This window comes from Carassius gibelio, chromosome B9 (assembly GCF_023724105.1).
Source record: "Carassius gibelio isolate Cgi1373 ecotype wild population from Czech Republic chromosome B9, carGib1.2-hapl.c, whole genome shotgun sequence".
NCBI classification, from domain to species: domain Eukaryota; kingdom Metazoa; phylum Chordata; class Actinopteri; order Cypriniformes; family Cyprinidae; genus Carassius; species Carassius gibelio.
Window position 1 is genome coordinate 31395655 of NC_068404.1, and position 19713 is coordinate 31415367.

General features: G+C 38.1%; 2 protein-coding genes, 1 long non-coding RNA gene and 1 pseudogene across 8 annotated transcripts in view; 1 reads left to right on the top strand and 3 right to left on the bottom strand.

Moving 5' to 3' along the window:
- The window catches only part of LOC127964976 (uncharacterized), a 385149-nt gene extending 384587 nt beyond the window's left edge, over positions 1-562 (top strand). The window contains exon 3 of the long non-coding RNA XR_008155212.1: positions 462-562. This is a non-coding gene — a long non-coding RNA (uncharacterized LOC127964976). The remainder of the gene's footprint in view (positions 1-461) is intronic.
- The window catches only part of LOC127964884 (NACHT, LRR and PYD domains-containing protein 12-like), a 1383583-nt gene that overhangs the window by 744956 nt on the left and 618914 nt on the right, over positions 1-19713 (bottom strand). The gene's annotated exons all lie outside the window — the stretch shown is intronic.
- Positions 1-19713, bottom strand: part of LOC127964903 (protein NLRC3-like) — a 163062-nt gene that overhangs the window by 135437 nt on the left and 7912 nt on the right. The gene's annotated exons all lie outside the window — the stretch shown is intronic.
- On the bottom strand, positions 384-10439 carry LOC127964905 (NLR family CARD domain-containing protein 3-like; annotated as a pseudogene).

Below are 19713 nucleotides of genomic sequence, written 5' to 3' on the forward strand. Positions count from 1 at the left end.
TTATTCAGAACAAATTCAAGCAGCAGTAAATCTCAAGACTGTGTGCGTGTGCTTATGTTTTACTGTACGCAACACAGCACTGCATCAGATTTAGACCGTTTTTCACTGTATTCTTGACATAAAATCAAGAAAAGCTGGTTTATTTCACACAAATCTCTGCATTAATTCAAGAAATCAACAGATAAATAAGTAAATGAGAAGAAGGAGCAGGTTTGTTGTGGATCTGAACCGTGTCTCTGACATTGTTGAGCAGCGCTCGAGCACTAAACTACTGTTGAACTGATGAAACAAAACTACTAATGAAAATCTCTCATTCAGGAACATTTATTTTAAAGGAGTCAGATTCATTATTAAATATGATAGTTTAGTTGATGATGAAACACTCACACAGCTTTTCTGCAGTTGATCACAGCTGGTATCAGTCTTCTTCTCCCCTCGTCTGATGTGTTGTATTTCTTGAGGTTCAGTTCATCCAGAGGCTCCTCTGACATCTGAATCATGTAGGAGATTGTTGAGCACTGAGCAGGAGAGAGTTTCTCTGAGTGTTTGTCTGATTTCACAATCCTGAATCTCTCTGAACAGAGTCTGATCTTTCACTTCCAGCAGACAGAGGAACAGATTGATGGACTGATCAGCTGAGAGATGATGATGATCATCTGGATCTTTGATCCTCTCTTTAATGTCCTGTGTGCTTCTCCTGATGGTCTCTGAGCTGTTCTCTGTGTGTGTCAGTAGATCCTGTAAGAGTCTCTGATTGGACTCCAGTGAGACGCCCAGCAGGAACCGCAGGAACAGATCCAGACGTCCATTCTCACTCTTGAGAGCTTTATCTACTGCTGATGTTAGTAGATCACACAGAGAGACTTCATCAGAGTCTTTCTCAGACATATCATATTCAAAGTCATAGTCACTTTCAGAGTCAAATGTGAATTCATCCAGTGTTTTCTTGTTCTTTGTTAAATAGCAGTAAAACTGATAGAAAGCAGCAAGAAACTCCTGAACGCTCAGATGAACGAAGCTGTAGACTTTCCTCTGATGAATCACAGATTCCTGCTTAAAGATCTCAGTGCAAATCCCAGAATACACTGAGGCGTCAGTGACGTCTATGCTGCTCTCAATCAGGTCCTCCTCATAGAACATCACATTGCCCTTCATCAGCGGTTTGAAAGCCACTTCAGCAAGTTTCACAATCACTTCTCTGTTGGACGGCAGGAGTTTCTCTGGATCTCTCTCTTCATACTTCTGCTTCCTCATGTTGATCTGAATCAGCAGGAAGTGGATGTACATTTCAGTCAGAGTTTGAGGGATTTCTGCTCTCAGATCTTCTTCCAGGAGCTTCTGAAGCACAGTGGATGAGATCCAGCAGAAGACGGGGATGTGGCACATGATGTGGAGGCTTCTTGCTCTTCTGATGTGTGAGATGATTCTGCTGGCTTGATGCTCATCACTGATTCTCTTCCTGAAATATTCCTCCTTCTGAGGCTCAGTGAATCCCTGAATCTCTGTCAGACGGTGAATGTATTCGGAGGGGATCTGATTGGCTGCTGCTGGTCTGGAGGTGATCCAGATGAGAGCAGAGGGAAGCAGCTCTCCTTTCATCAGCTTTGACATCAACACAGCCACTGATGAAGTCTCAGTCACATCACAAACTTTCTGAGCGTCTGAAAACATCAGTGTGATTCTGCTTTCATCCAGACCATCAAAGATGAACACAACTTTACACTCCTCATAAATCTGTGAGTCCAGATCTTGAAGTTCAGGATGAAAGTCCAGCAGAAGTCTGTGAAGACTGTACTGATGATCTCGGATCAAGTTCAGCTCTCGAAATGGAAGCACAAACATGAAATCTACATCCTGATTGGCTTTTCCCTCGGCCCAGTCCAGAATGAACTTCTGCACAGAGACGGTTTTTCCGATTCCAGCGATGCCTTTAGTAAGAACAGTCTTGATCTGCTCTTTCTCCTCAGATCCTGCTTCAGCGGAGGCTTTAAAGATGTCATTGCAGTAGATTGGAGCGTCTTGTGAGTGTTGTGTTCTGGCTGTTTTCTCCATCTGTAAAACCTCATGTTCTTCATTCACTCCTTCTCTCTCTCCCTCTATGATGTAGAGCTGTGTGTAGATGCTGTTCAAGAGGCTTTCATTCTCCTGGAGTTTCAGTCCCTCACATAATCTCTCATACTTGTTCTTCATGCTGGTTTTGTGCTGCTCTTTGACTCTCTGTAGTTCATCATTCACTGCTTGATCATGTTTATTCAGAGACGCTGTAACGCTCGTGTTGTTCAGACAGAAGACAGAGGAGACTCCTCCAGAGATGCTTCGCTCTCCATCTGCTCTGCTGAAATATCACAAGAACAACTGATTAAACGTCTCAAAATAAAGGATGTGTAAATTAACATCTGAACTGATAGAGATTTCAGTCTTGTATTTTCAGTATAATTTTACTCTGATCTGCAGCAAACACTAGATGTGTGTGAACAGTGAAGTGTGTTCAGGAGCACAAGAGCCAATAAAACAAGCTCCTGCTTCTCCTCACAGAGTCTTCAACACCTTACACTGCAGAACAAACATCTTCATTATTATTCTTTACTCTCTTAAATGTTGTTAATGGAGATAATGATTTTGCAATTGTACTGTCTTTATTAATGCTTAATTTGCTATAAACAGATGTACTGATTAATGCTATATAGAAAATGTATTGTGTAACGTCACTAACATTAATAAAACTGCTTAATTGCATGAAATGTATGTAGGGACTGATTTAGAGTACAAACACACGTATTAGAAATAGTTTTTATGATAAATGGACACTATAGTAGTTAAGGTGTATTTCGCTTTTCAGTTAAGAGGAAAAGGAAGATGAAAACGGCTAAAGCAATGCGAAGTAAACAACTAAAGCCTCGGCAGAGGAGTTGACAGCATTCCAGGTGATGACATCAGAAGAACCAGCATTCGACGTCTGTGTATAAAAGACAGAGAGAGAGACTCGACGGACGGATACTGAACAAGCACAGTATCTCTCGACGCCTGAAACCAGCTGATTATACCTTGATTTTCTAACTTTACTATTGTACTGTGATATAACTTTTGTTAACTTTAATAAAACTTGTATTTTATTATTGACAAGTTATTGTCTACAAGAGTAGTAATTTAAGAGCCGTAAGAAAGAACTGACCACAGGGAAGTCTTCTGAGCAAATTGTAAGTACTTCTACTTTTGGAATGCGTTTAGTTTTGTCCAGAGTCGACTTTCCTTACCTACCTGAGAATAATAAATAAACAGGTAAAAGGTGTATAGATAAAGGAGACACCATAAAACAATGTGAAGAATCACGATACAGTCTAAAGTGATCATTAAGCTTCAGAAGTCAAAACCGTGGCACTGTTGCTCTTCTACAGTCTTGTGTTTCACAGCAGTTCACAATCAGTGACTAGAGCACATTTATTCCAGATGATCGCTTGTGATTGACAGCTGATGAATTATAACAGTCTGTACTTTATGCTGTGGGTATTGTAACATGTTAGATGGCTGTAAGATGCATATTGTATCTCCCTCATCTTTCTGAAGGAGCAGCCAGCTATAGACAAGCAGGCATTTCAAAATATGAGTTTTTTGTTTTTTGCTTTGTTCAGACACATTATAAAAAATATTTTCATGACATTTCATACATCACATTTATCACATTTTCATTGCGCTCCTGAAGTTTGTTAATGTAGGAGCTTGTGTGCTCATTGTGTCGAGTGTCTGTGTGTATTGAGTGTGTTTCTGACTCCCATAAAGCAGTTCAATCATCAAATAAACTCTTAGCAATGCTGTGAGGTTTTCTGACCCGCACTCTCAGTCATACAGGGGTCAAGCATCCAAACAAATAGTTCAAATTACATTTATCTTGAGGAAAAACCCAGTGTCTATACGAAAGAAAAGCTCAAGGCTTTCAGATCTCTACATAGTCATATAACACAGTATTTTACAGTCTCTTCCAGCACACTGAATACTGATATTTGTCCAGTGATATTTGTCTATTACAAACTGAAGTAATGTCAAGTAAAGTCACCATTCAGGGCTTTATAAGTAATAAGCAATATTTTAAAATCTATACAATGTTTGATAGGGAGCCAGTGCAGTGTTGACAGGACCGAGCTAATATGGTCATACTTCCTGGTTCTAGTAAGAACTCTTGCTGCTGCATTTTGGACTAGCTGTAGTTTGTTTACTAAGCGTGCAGAACAACCACCCAATAAAGCATTACAATAATCTAACCTCGAGGTCATAAATGCATGGATTAACATTTCTGCATTTGACATTGAGAGCATAGGCCGTAATTTAGATATATTTTTTGAGATGGAAAAATGCAGTTTTACAAATGCTAGAAACGTGGCTTCCTAAGGAAAGATTGCGATCAAGTAGCACACCTAGTTTCCTAACTGATGACGAAGAATTGACAGAGCAACCATCAAGTCTTAGACAGTGTTCTAGGTTATTACAAGCAGAGGTTTTAAGTCCTATAATTAACACCTCTGTTTTTTTTCTGAATTTAGCACTAAGAAATTACTCGTCATCCAGTTTTTTTATATCGACTATGCATTCCACTAGTTTTTCAAATTGGTATGTTTCACCGGGCCGCGAAGAACTATAAAGCTGAGTATCATCAGCATAACAGTGAAATCTACCATGTTTCCTGACTATACCTCCCAAGGGTAATATATAAAGCGTGAAGAGTAGCGGCCCTAGTACTGAGCCTTGAGGTACTCCATACTGCACTTGTGATCGATATGATACATCTTCATTCACTGCTACGATGGCGGTCATATAAGTACGATTTAAACCATGCTAATGCACTTCCATTGATGCCAACAAAGTGTTCAAGTCTATGCAAACAAAATTAAATTTAAATTAAATTTTTATTAAACACATGCCATTCAACTTGAACACCCACCTTTGCATATTCATTTGTAAAGAACCTGTAAATTAATCTCAACTAAAAGAATCCATAGAGTTTAATATTATTATAATCCCGAAGAAGAACTTCCGATCATCTACTTTTACATTCGTCACAATTCACTACAACGGTTTAAAGATCGAGTTTAGTATAAAAACAACGTTAAAAGGAAAACATTGTACAATAATATGACATGAAATCAAAAGCTTATAACTGAACTTACCGTAATGGGATTTGTATGCCCGTTTTTATGTCTTCGAAGTGTGAAGTTACATTCGGTAAGTATCGAGACTTTACTTTCGATTTCAACACAAAGGCGTATCCTTGTGATGCAGACCGCGCATGCGCAAGAGACCTCAGGTGTCAACAACATACAAACCCCGCCCATTTGTCTGCTTTCCTTTGTCTGCTGTCAGTCTATCGTTAAATGTGTTTAGCGCCACCTGCTGCACTGGAGTGTGTGACATAACACGTCCTCAATTACGTTCTACTGATCGAGTCTCATGAAGAAATAATGTTAATTCAAACACACCTCCTTCAAATGTTAGTTATGATTTATTTCAATACAATTCTTTCTAAATTAATGCTTTTTGCAATTAGTATACATTTAATATACATTGCAACTACATATCTCAAAAGTATCTGTGCTTAAAGCTAGTCCAAAGTGCAGCAGCAAGAGTTCTTACTAGAACCAGGAAGTATGACCATATTAGCCTGGTCCTGTCATCGCTGCACTGGCTCCCTATCAAACATCCTATAGATTTTAAAATATTGCTTATTACTTATAAAGCCCTGAATGGTTTAGCACCTCAGTATTTGAATGAGCTCCTTTTACATTATACTCCTCTACGTCCGCTACGTTCTCAAAACTCAGGCAATTTGATAATACCTAGAATATCAAAATCAACTGTGGGCAGCAGATCCTTTTCCTATTTGGCGCCTAAACTCTGGAATAACCTACCTAACATTGTTCGGGAGGGCAGACACACTCTTGCAGTTTAAATCTAGATTAAAGATCCATCTCTTTCACCTGGCTTACACATAACACACTAATATGCTTCTAATATCCAAATCCGTTAAAGGATTTTTAGGCTGCATTAATTAGGTAAACCGGAACCGGAAACACTTCACATAACACCCGATGTACTTGCTACATCATTAGAAGAATGGCATCTACACTAATATTAGTCTGTTTCTCTCTTATTCCGAGGTCACCGTAGCCACCAGATCCAGTCTGTGTCCAGATCAGAGGGTCACTGCAGTCACTTCATTTACAGCAATATCACTGACTTGATTGCAAATTAATGCACATACACTATTTAAACTGAACAGAGATGACATCACTGAATTCAATGATGAACTGCCTTTAACTGTCATTTTGCATTATTGACACACTGTTTTACTAATGAATGTTGTTCAGTTGCTTTGATGCAATGTATTTTGTTTAAAGCGCTATTTAAATAAAGGTAACTTGACATGACTTTATTATTATTTATTGTTAAGTTGTCCTATTTAAATGTGTTCTGCTCTCCTCCCAGATATACATGTGTGCATGTACCAAGAGCACCTTATATGCTTAAAACCACAACAAATTCCTTGTGTGTCTGTGCACACTTGATAAAGCAGATTCTGATTCTGATTTTCTCTTGTGGACTATATGTACATATTTTATGTGACAAATCTTATTCAGATCAATACAATAAATACAATAAACAATAACATGCATTTTGCATGATCCCTCATTTTAGTAAAATATTTAACAATTTGCAGATTTTGAAAGGGGGATGTAAACTTTTGACCTCAAATGTAACTTTGATAGAAAGGTATGCAATGGATTACAATCAAAATTCAGACGACTGATAATATGACAACCCTGCTGAGAAAATGAAAAAAAATAAAAAATAAAAAAAATAGAACCATCACAAAAAAACATCTAATGGTTTCCACTACAAACACCATTATAAACCATCAACTGTTAATCATTAAAATCAGGGTTGTTGTTTTGTTTCCCTGTAGTGCGCTTTGGGACTGACTTGGTTGTGTTTTTTTTTCAGTTGCTTCTAAACATATAGATGGCTAAAGTCCGAAAACACTGTATTCAGTACAAACTGGGCTACAATAATGTGTAAATAGCATGTATGTACATGATTGTGTTTTTGAGAAAACAACGTCTATGCATGGTTAGTGAAAAACTAAAGTTCTGAAGTCACTGTTAAACCTGGAGCTTGTAGCCTAGAATTTTTGCTTGTGAATGTTGTTTACTCACTCAAAGAAAACAATAGAATAATTCAAATTTTCTAAGATACTTTTTGTTGGTAAATGTCATATGTGAGTAGGTGTCAACTATCATGAATATCATTGTGATTTACACATGAGAAGACAAAGTCCTGCATAATGAGCTGCATAATGAGCCCTCAGTCAGCTGTGTGTCGCTGAGAGGGAGGAGTTACAAGAAAGAATATGAGAATAAAATAAATCTATATATTTTTATGTTTGTATTTTTTTAGAATATATTTAATCATCCCACATAATAATTTGAGATTCTCTTGCGAGTGCAGTTAAACAGTTTATTAGGAAAAATCAAAGCTGATTTTCAAAGCTGAATTTTTAGCATCATTACTCCAGTCACACGATCCTTCAGAAATCATTCTAATATTCAGATTTTCTACCCCCCCCCCCAAAAAAAGATAAACTTTACATTTCAGCCTTTAAAGTTAAAAGTATATGAATTTTAACTATATTAAATAAATTATTATATCAATTAAATAAATTAGAGATGTGCAATGTTGATAAAAAAGAAATCTCTACTAGACTTCATCACCTGATGTATGCGTGCACTCTGTAGGTGTGTTTTGTGTTTGCTTTTCGCAATATTATCATGATTTCAAATTGCACATCATTAAAACTGCAATTATGTTATTATCGTAGAACAAACACATTGCACACCCCTGTTAAGATTTTTAGAATGCATTGTCTTCTTATTGATCCACCAGTTCATATTTAAAGCTCTGTGTATTTGCAGGGTAAAAACATGGCTCAACTCTGAACAAAACAACAGTTTATTCTCTGCCAGCAGGTGGAGTGTTTGGTAGAATATAGACCCTTCGCAAACATGTGACTATGACCACGTGATGATGCCATGACGGATGGCAGAATCACTAGAAGCACAAGCTAAACAGTAATAGACGAGCGGGATGTTTTAATCAGTTTAAAATAACACTAAACATGCTGTCGTGCCATTATCGGTCGAGGTAGGGCATCTGGTAGGTTCTCACAAAGAATGGTATTTGGAGAAGTTGGGAGATCGCAGGATTGGATACCGACCCTTACCTTCTTCCTCCCTCCGTTTTCACGGACCTCATTAAATCGCCGAGTCTACCCTTCAGTCCACACGATCCATACCACTATGTGGTAAACGGGGTATCCCCATACACTGGTGCTGATCTCAAAGCTTTTAAAAGTCTGGATGCTTACCAGTTCTCTCTAACCACTAGGCCATGACTTCTACCAAGGAATTTGTGGCATAGTGGTTAGAGAGTTTGACTCCTAACCCTAGGGTTGTGGGTTCAAATCTTGGGCCGGCAATACCACGACTGAGGTGCCATTGAGCAAGGCACCGAACCCCCAACTGCTCCCCGGGCGCCGCAGCATAAATGATGCCCACTGCTCCAGGTGTGTGTGTGTGTGTGTGTATGTGTGTTCACTGCTGGGTGTGTGCACTTCGGATGGGTTAAATGCAGAGCACAAATTCTGAGTAAGGGTCACCATACTTGGCTGAATGTCACGTCACTTTGTAGCTGGCTGGGTGACAGAAGTAACTCAATGGCAAAGGTAAGACATCAATCTAGGGTTCATTTTGTATTAACATCTATTCTTTACTTAAGTAATCATTAATAAACATAATACGATTCCAAAAAATTGTGTGTTTATCAATATTTTAATGACTTTAATGGTCACGCTGAGCATTATTAATGAACTAAGAAAAAGTGATTCATACGAGTCTGTCGTCTGTCATGGCGTTCAAAATTCACGCGAGTACAGTGTGACATCACGTGCAAAGGGTCAGTTTCCCTGGTAACAGCGGAACACACAGCACTGGACTCTGAACATGCAGTGCTCGTGTTTATTCAGTGAAATCATAACTTAAGCCTTTTGAAGTTTAACTATATTTTAAGTCCAGAGATGAAAGCAGCATGTTGTCTGTACAAAGAAGGAAACGTCGTATCTGTCCAGGAAAAAACAACTAAAGGCTGGAAATCACTACATGACTTTTAAAATCTGAACAGATTTGTAAACACCAGACATCATAAGATTACAGACTGTGTACAGTCACAGAGTAAACTGGTCATCACACACACAACACGACTGAGGATCACACACTAACAGACTTTACATTCCTTCCCATCACAACAAACTCACACTGAAATGTGCGCACTGTTGCTAGGAGACGCGTGAAGAATGAAAACAATGTGTTTTAAAATCTGCTGAAAATATCAAACATGTTTTATCTCCTCCGACTGAATAAATCATAGTCTGAAGCTGAAAAACTGTGACCATCATACACTACGTGACTCTATTAGATATGTCAGCTCAAATACACAGACTTTTTGTGTGATTGACTTTGTACCTTCAGATAAAATTATTATTATTTATAAAGGTTGTTTAAAATGAACAAGAATTGTTAATAAAACATGATGTAAGTTTAATGGGAACATGGGCGTACAAACATGTGCCCATTAACCTCAGCCGGACCTTTTGCATTTATTAATATATACATCTTAATCAAAATATTTTTTTTTTCATTTAAAATAACATTTCATATTTTTGTGTGAGATAAATATTTTATAACATAACATCTTACACAAACCAATATCTTTTAAACTAAAAAACGTCTCAGTGTAGATTTTGGTGAGCTTAATATGTACATTTACCCTAATATTTATATAAAACTGTACCTGAGATCAGTCTTTGTATCTCCACTCTTAAACTTCATTGGATTATCCATAGACGCATCACTCCTCACAGACACACAGCTGGACTCTTCTGATCTCTGATAAACTGAACTATAACAGAGAGACATTAAAGTCAATCCTTTGAATTATCATATTTAACAAAGTACAAACTCATATATTATTTAAACAATCACTTCAGGATCATTTCATTTACACTATTTTTTATTACAAAAGACGTTAAATAGAACTGTGTGCTTTCACAAATGAATCTCTACGTGTAACACTATATATATTAAAATATCAGATAAAGATAAAAAATATATTTTAGCAATGTACATAAAAACATTTATCATATATTGTAGAAAATATATATTTTGATAATATAAAATGACATGCTATAACAATATTTATGTAAAACTGTACCTGAGATCAGTCTTTGTATCTTCACTCTTAAACTTTTTTACTGGATGATCCATAGACCAATCACTCCTCACAGACACACAGCTGGACTCTGCTTCTGATCTCTTCTGATGAAATAATCTATAACAAAACAGATTTAATTATTTATGATCATAATCATTTTCTTCTAAAGTCTTTTATGTCTCATTAAAAACACTGTATGAGGCAGATTAAGGTGTTCAGGGACCCTAGGTAAGACCCCAAGTATGGTGAACTGCCACACACACACACACACACACACAGACACACACGCATAGAGAGAGAGACCAGTAGAGCTGTAGTCAAGTCCAGCTTTGTCGAGTCCAAGTCAAGTCCAAGTCCAGGACTAGTCGAGACCGAGTCAAGACCGAGTCCAAAGAGGTTCGAGTCCAAGTCAAGTCCAAGTCCAAAAGTTTCGAGACCAAGTCCAAGACCGAGTCCAAGTGAAAGAAAAAAGGGTCCTCTTCAAGACCACATACTTAACTACTGATAATGTTTGTGATGCGAGAGACAGCATATCTCCTATTCTAAGAAAATCATTTTACATTATTATTTGTAATGATCAAAAAGCATGTGCAAAGTAACAACTCTGTAGGACAGGGGTCTCCAAACTACATCCTGGATGGCCAATGTCCTGAAAAGTTTAGCTCCAACCGGCCTTAAAACACCTGGAAGATTAGTGTGTCTAGTAAGAGCTTGATTAGCTGGTTCAAGTGTGTATAATTAGGGTTAAAGCTAACAGGGGCGTTACACAAGATCCCGGGCCCTATGCATAGGCAGTCCTGATGGGCCCCCATGGCCCCCACCCATGAAAATATCCAGGTAAAATAAAATATATTTCAGATTCATACTTTTCAAGGGCCCTCTCTTCCTTTGGGCCCTGGTAATCAGTACTGGTTTTACGCCCAGTCTGACCCTGGGAGCTAAACTTGGATAAACAAACAAATTTGGAACTGTAAGGTCAAATAATTTTTATGTACTTTATTTTTTGCTGACATTATGTCTGTGGTCAAAAAATAAAATGACTGATGCCTTGGCACAGTGCACACACACACGCAAAGCTCGGGATATGACAAATGCGCGCAGCAAGGCTAGAATGGATTCGTTTGGCTCTACTGGGCATGCGCACATAAATACAGCAAATTTTTGTCATACTGTACTAGGGCTTGCATAGACTAGTCGAGCATTGTCGGAAACAATCGACTACTCCAGCATGCATTAACCATAATGCATACAAAGTGTTTGCAAGTACGACGTGAATTTTAGAATTACAATATTGCGTGGAGCTGTTACTATATGACCTTATCTATGTTGCATGTAAAAATAAAATATGTAATGTAATAATTAGGGTTGTGCCTGAAGCCGAATACCTTATTCGGAATGGCAAGGATAATGGCTTAAAAAACGAATAACGCACAAGGAATAATTCTGCCTGAATACTCGTCTGAAGCTGACACAGTCTGGTGTTTGCTAGATAACAGTTGAGCCAGGGCGTCAGCGCCAGAAGTGAATGAATGTAAACTTTATGAGTGAAAAGAGTGCAAATCAAACACCGCATTGTTGTCGCCTCTCTGTGCATCTCTCAGAAATCAGATCGTTGCAAGAGTAATTTTACCTATAAAAATACATCATAGCTACACGTTATATTATTTATATATACAGTATTGTTCAAAATAATAGCAGTACAATGTGACTAACCAGAATAATCAAGGTTTTTCGTATATTTTTTTATTGCTACGTGGCAAACAAGTTACCAGTAGGTTCAGTAGATTCTCAGAAAACAAATGAGACCCAGCATTCATGATATGCACGCTCTTAAGGCTGTGCAATTGGGCAATTAGTTGAATTAGTTGAAAGGGGTGTGTTCAAAAAAATAGCAGTGTGGCATTCAATCACTGAGGTCATCAATTTTGTGAAGAAACAGGTGTGAATCGGGTGGCCCCTATTTAAGGATGAAGCCAACACTTGTTGAACATGCATTTGAAAGCTGAGGAAAATGGGTCGTTCAAGACATTGTTCAGAAGAACAGCGTACTTTGATTAAAAAGTTGATTAGAGAGGGGAAAACCTATAAAGAGGTGCAAAAAATGATAGGCTGTTTAGCTAAAATTATCTCCAATAGCTTAAAATGGAGAGCAAAACCAGAGAGACGTGGAAGAAAACAGAAGACAACCATCAAAATGGATAGAAGAATAACCAGAAAAGCAAAGGCTCAGCCAATGATCACCTCCAGGATGATCAAAGACAGTCTGGAGTTACCTGTAAGTACTGTGACAGTTAGAAGACGTCTGTGTGAAGCTAATCTATTTTCAAGAATCCCCCGCAAAGTCCCTCTGTTAAAAAAAAGGCATGTGCAGAAGAGGTTACAATTTGCCAAAGAACACATCAACTGGCCTAAAGAGAAATGGAGGAACATTTTGTGGACTGATGAGAGTAAAATTGTTCTTTTTGGGTCCAAGGGCCACAGGCAGTTTGTGAGACGACCCCCAAACTCTGAATTCAAGCCACAGTACACAGTGAAGACAGTGAAGCATGGAGGTGCAAGCATCATGATATGGGCATGTTTCTCCTACTATGGTGTTGGGCCTATTTATCGCATACCAGGGATCATGGATCAGTTTGCATATGTTAAAATACTTGAAGAGGTCATGTTGCCCTATGCTGAAGAGGACATGCCCTTGAAATGGTTGTTTCAACAAGACAATGACCCAAAACACACTAGTAAACGGGCAAAGTCTTGGTTCCAAACCAACAAAATTAATGTTATGGAGTGGCCAGCCCAATCTCCAGACCTTAATCCAATTGAGAACTTGTGGGGTGATATCAAAAATGCTGTTTCTGAAGCAAAACCAAGAAATGTGAATGAATTGTGGAATGTTGTTAAAGAATCATGGAGTGGAATAACAGCTGAGAGGTGCCACAAGTTGGTTGACTCCATGCCACACAGATGTCAAGCAGTTTTAAAAAACTGTGGTCATACAACTAAATATTAGTTTAGTGATTCACAGGATTGCTAAATCCCAGAAAAAAAAAATGTTTGTACAAAATAGTTTTGAGTTTGTACAGTCAAAGGTAGACACTGCTATTTTTTTGAACACACCCCTTTCAACTAATTGCCCAATTGCACAGCCTTAAGAGCGTGCATATCATGAATGCTGGGTCTTGTTTGTTTTCTGACAATCTACTGAACCTACTGGTAACTTGTTTGCCACGTAGCAATAAAAAATATACTAAAAACCTTGATTATTCTGGTTAGTCACATTGTACTGCTATTATTTTGAACAATACTGTATTTAAAAGGCAAATATTTAAAGCGTAGGTTACGATATGATACGAATGAATGGAATAAGCACAACGCGCTCACCAATCAAACAGCCGCGCTGCGCGTCTCAGTCTCTCAAAAACCAAATCAGTTCTCTCTCAAGAGCAGGCTAATAATCAGCTTAGATACGGATACATTGTCTACTTGTCCTACATGTTTGCATCTTTACCTTTTGCTGGTTTGCGCGGAACACATGCATCTGTTTAGTGAAGTTCATTAACATTATAGACTCGCTCAAAGTGTTCTGCATAATGAAAATGTGTGCATTGAATGGATTCAGTCGTGTTCAAATGATCACTAAACGTTTGTCATGACTCTCTGCTTGCATGATAAATATTTTTTTAGAAATTAATAATTATTTCAGTTTAACACGACATACTTGTTCAGTGATAACTATGAAAAAATATATAAAAAGTCATAACAGTCTTATCAAGTAGGCTAACTGTACGATGTTGTATCCGAATGCAGATAGGAAAAATTTTGTGATTGTTACAGATACAAATACTGGCTGTTACATGAAAATGTAAATATTTAATGTCATAATTATAAAGTTTTTAAAATTTACATTTGTAATTGTTGCATAAGGCTATACATTAATATGGGTTTATTGATTAAAAAAATTTTTTTTTAATGTGTATTCATTTACAATAGCATGAACCACGAGTATAGCCGAGTAACTCAAGCATTTTTTATAAAAAAAAAATCCACTAGTAGAAGTAGTCTTGCAACCCCTATACTGTACAACAATAATTTAGTTTTTCGTTATTGTAAAGGATACGTTTAAGGCTATCTAGGTGTAGACGGAAATAAAACACAATCTAACAGGTAGAAATTAAATTAGAAACATCTAAACTTTTCAGATCGCAGTAAGTGCACCGCTGCACATCCTTTCCCGGAACAATACTGAAAGCTAAGATGGAGAAACAGATGATCATAGTTGTACAAGGATAGCCATTTTGTAAATGAATCTATTAGCAGAGCTACTACAAGGGATGTTTAGTGCTGGAAATCAATTTATTCTTTGCTGAAACTTCTGCGTCATCATGGAGAGCGGGTCATGGTTGCCCAGCAACAGCAGACGCCACTGGAGCGCGAGCGCAGATTACAGAGTGCTTTGGAAATAAGGAGAGCGGCGCGCCTAGCGTTTTCCACACGTTTTCAGTCGCGACATCATGCAAATGTGGTTTTGTTTTGAAGGAGAAATTTTTTATTTTATTTTTTTGCTGGACTCGGTCGAGACCAACTAGAAGACTTGGCGAGTCCAATGGCAAAGTCTGAGACAAGTCCGAGTGCAAATGCAACGAGTCCGAGACAAGTCAGAGACGACAGAAAAATGTCTCGAGTCCGGACTCGAGTCCAAGACCGGACTCGAGTACTACAGCCCTAGAGACCAGGGCTCGACATTAAGCTTTGACATGAGCTTGTCCTTCGGACAAGTAAATCCATCATTCACTTGTCAGAGTAAAAATAGTTACTTGTCCGGGGGAAAAAATATATATATATTTTTTCTGAAGCAATAGTCTCATTAGTGCTCTATCAGGTATTACTTTAATCAGCATATTTTTGATATTTGCTTAAATTGATTGCTGTTACAATTTTTAACTTTATGAAGGACTATATTTCCCCTACTCCTCTGTTTTGTGCATTCGCGTGAAGGGGTAGGGGTGTCTCGGTTCTCTTCTGGTTGGAGGGGTAGGGGTAAGGGGTAAGGCCAGATAGCCCTTCAATTGAAGATATTTCAGGACCACACTTCAGACAAAGGGGTATGAATTATCTCTACAACATGGCTGCTAGAGCGAACAAAAAGACACATAAATGTAAGCTTTTTTTAGCATAAATAAAGATTTTAACGAAAAGTAATAATTTGTTTTATGTTACATTCAATTGTGAGTTCATATTAACAGTCATGTTACTCAAAGAAATTTTTGCAAAAAATTGCTAATATTTGCTAACGTCATATCATTACAGACTGCATGATAGTGACACAGCATATGAGTGATCAGGGCCATAACTACCGTAGATATTGATGGGGCTAATCCCCCAATAATTAGAAATCGATAAACCATTTTCTCAAATATTGACTTTTCGAGAGAGAGAGAGAGAGAGAGAGAGAGAAAGAGAGAGAGAGAGAGCGAGAGAGAGAGAGAGAGAGAGATTTGATTTTGAAAAAAGCTTTATTTACAAATACTCAAAACACACTGCACAAATGACTTAAAACAAAACATACAGCAAGCACATTAAAGAAAAGAGAACACTATGGGATTATAAGAAAAAACCCAACTCATCTTCGGATAATGTGCACAAAGCACCGTGACTACACCAAATTTGTTCAAACGTTGAAAGATCATCCATGGCTCTATAAAAATTAAAGTCAATCAATACCCTCGATTTGACCAAAGTCAGAAAACACACATAAACATCATTACTAGAACTTTGCAGAATCTTATTTTTCCGGCTAATATACACAGCCAGCTTTGCTTGTCCTAAAATGAAATTCAACAATTCACAAACAAATCGTTTTTTTCTGAAAAATATTTAAAACCCAAAATAAAAGTCTCAATTGACAAATTTTCATTAAACCTACCAAATAATTATTTTAGCTTCACAAATAAAGGCTGTAATCTAAAACAGTGCATGAACGCGTGAAAGATAGTCTCTCTTTGGAGACAAAAAGGGCATCCAGGATCAACTTCTGGGTTCATCACGGAGATAAAAGAATTAACAGCAATGGCAGAAGACAATTTTCAGATAACAAAACACCATTTTCAGAATGCAGTGCATAAATAAAACGCCTCTGCCCATTCTTTTTTTCCAAGCTGAAGAAGTATTTGGATGGTGCATCCATCTGGTCAAGGCTTTGAAAGTGTGCACGAACCAGAGCCCCCTGCGTTTTATACCCCAGTAGATCTGCTAACTGTGCTTTCTTCTTAGAGCAATCTTCCATGTGTCTAGTTTCACCAGTAGAGTGAGCTAAGTTCTGAGATTCAAGTATTTCTCTTTCCAAAAGTTCTAATGACCGAGCCAACTCCTTAGTGACATTGTGAGTGTACTGTTGTGTAAACTGCTTTATCTGGATCTTACCAAAATCCCACCATTGTTGTAATGAATGAAAAGAAGACTTCATTGTTTTATAGACTTCCCAAAAAGACTTGAATGATTCCTTAAATTAAGTAGTTTAATGTTAAAATGCCAATATGCACTTTTAGGTTTAATTGAGCTTAGAATAAATTTACATTGCACCATACTGTGATCCGAAAAACTTACTGGTGTAATCAAGTGAAGTGAAGTGAAGTGAAGTGAAGTGACATTCAGCCAAGTATGGTGACCCATACTCAGAATTTGTGCTCTGCATTTAACCCATCCGAAATGCACACACACAGAGCAGTGAACACACACACACACACACTGTGAGCACACACCTGGAGCAGTGTTCATCATTTATGCTGCGGCGCCCGGGGAGCAGTTGGGGGTTCGATGCCTTGCTCAAGGGCACCTAAGTCGTGGTATTGAAGGTGGAGAGAGAGCTGTTCATGCACTCCCCCCACCCACAATTCCATCCGGCCCGAGACTAGAACTCGCAACCCTTCGATTGGGAGTCCAACCCTCTAACCATTAGGCCACGACTTCCCCGAATATAACACTTACTAAAAATGTTAAGATCTGCTAACTGTGCTTTCTTCTTAGAGCAATCTTCCATGTGTCTAGTTTCACCAGTAGAGTGAGCTAAGTTCTGAGATTCAAGTATTTCTCTTTCCAAAAGTTCTAATGACCGAGCCAACTCCTTAGTGACATTGTGAGTGTACTGTTGTGTAAACTGCTTTATCTGGATCTTACCAGAATCCCACCATTGTTGTAATGAATGAAAAGAAGACTTCATTGTTTTATAGACTTCCCAAAAAGACTTGAATGATTCCTTAAATTTAGTAGTTTAATGTTAAAATGCCAATATGCACTTTTAGGTTTAATTGAGCTTAGAATAAATTTACATTGCACCATACTGTGATCCGAAAAACTTACTGGTGTAATCAAGTGAAGTGAAGTGAAGTGAAGTGACATTCAGCCAAGTATGGTGACCCATACTCAGAATTTGTGCTCTGCATTTAACCCATCCGAAATGCACACACACAGAGCAGTGAACACACACACACACACACTGTGAGCAGTGTTCATCATTTATGCTGCGGCGCCCGGGGAGCAGTTGGGGGTTCGATGCCTTGCTCAAGGGCACCTAAGTCATGGTATTGAAGGTGGAGAGAGAGCTGTACATGCACTCCCCCCACCTACAATTCCATCCGGCCCGAGACTAGAACTCGCAACCCTTCGATTGGGAGTCCAACCCTCTAACCATTAGGCCACGACTTCCCCGAATATAACACTTACTAAAAATGTTAAGATGAAAATTAAAGCTATAAAATCTATCCAGTCTGGCCAAAGAAATATCATTATCACGTGTGTGAAACCAAGTGTACTGCCTTTCATTGCCATTCAAAGATCTCCAGATATCACATAATTCATATTTTTTTATAATATGAATAAGACGGTTACGAGAAGATAAATGAGGCTCAATGTGATTCCTGTCTAAATTGAGCTCAGTACAATTAAAATCTCCACCTAGAAATAAAAAATCTTCAGTGCAACAATTTTGCAAAGTCGAGCACAATGTGTCTAAAAAAACCAATCGTTCAACTGGTACAGCAGGAACATACACACAAATAAAGACAAACACATAATTTTCAAAAACTGCTCGAACTTTCAAGAGCCTACCTTTAACAATTTCATCAACTACGTAAGAAACAGGACTAAAATTCTTTGCAAATAAAATGGCCACTCCCCCACTGACAGAAGTATTATGGCTTAGCACAGCAGTGCCATCAAACTCTCTTAACCAGTCAACAGCATTTTTCACATCGCTGTGGGTTTCTTGTAAAAAAGCAACATCAATATTTTTCCGTTTGATTACTTCATATATTGTTGTTCTTTTTCTGATATCTCTAGCACCATTGACATTCAAAGTGGCTAAATGCACTTCACTCATGAATAATAAGAAAGAAAAAAACAAACCAAAAATCAAAGAAAAAATAGCATTCCTGCTGTTTACGTTAACCAGAGTCATTATTCAGGGCATTGTTAAGATTTCTCACGATTTTCTTTAATCGGTAGACTTCCTTGTTCGTGAAAGACCCCTCTGCCATTAAGCCCTTCGCTTTTTCCACAAACTGTTTTAGATCAGGAAAATATTCCTGCACTTGCACACCTCTTTTATTTTAAGTCGACCTGAGAAATAACTTTGTCATCAAGCTCATAACTCCGTCCATCAAACTCGCATTGAGAGAGAGACACACTAGAGTCAGAAGACTCACCATCACTCTCAGTATCCTGCTTTTCATCTCTAGGCATTCCACTTTTTTTGCTTATTTTAGCATCAAGTACTTTGTCACTTTTCTTCCTTTTTTGGGGTATTTTAAAAATGGATTTCTCTTCTTCCGTTCTTACACAACTACTCTCCTCAGACATTTCTTGCAATGCAGCTGAATAATTTCCTGAAGCTCTATCATTTTGCTCATCACTACAGACTTTAGAGTCTTGTGACACACCTGCTAGATCCTTCACAACCGCATCCGAAAGCGTTTCAGTGTGATCCGAAACTGAAGGCGGTTGTGACGAGGTCGATCCAGTCGCTGGATAGACCTGTAGCCGTCACCAGCGCGCCTTCCCCCGGGGATTCCAGCGCCGCTGCACCGGCAACATCAGCCGCATCACCACTATCAGAAATCTCAATTACATTCCTTTCATTCGCTGCAAGTTTATCTGGACAGTTGCGAACTAAGTGGCCAAAACTGTTGCAAGAAAAACATTTCATCTTTGCAGTGGTGACAAAAACAATATAATCAAAATTGTCGATCCGAAAATTAAGTGACATGTCCAAATCAGCGTCATCCTTAATAATCATGTACACAAAACGCCTAAAGGAAACAATATGTTTAAATCGAGGAGACACACTGCTGATTGGGATTTTTTTGATCTGGGAAACTAATTTACCATACCGAGATAAAGCTTGGGTTAAAA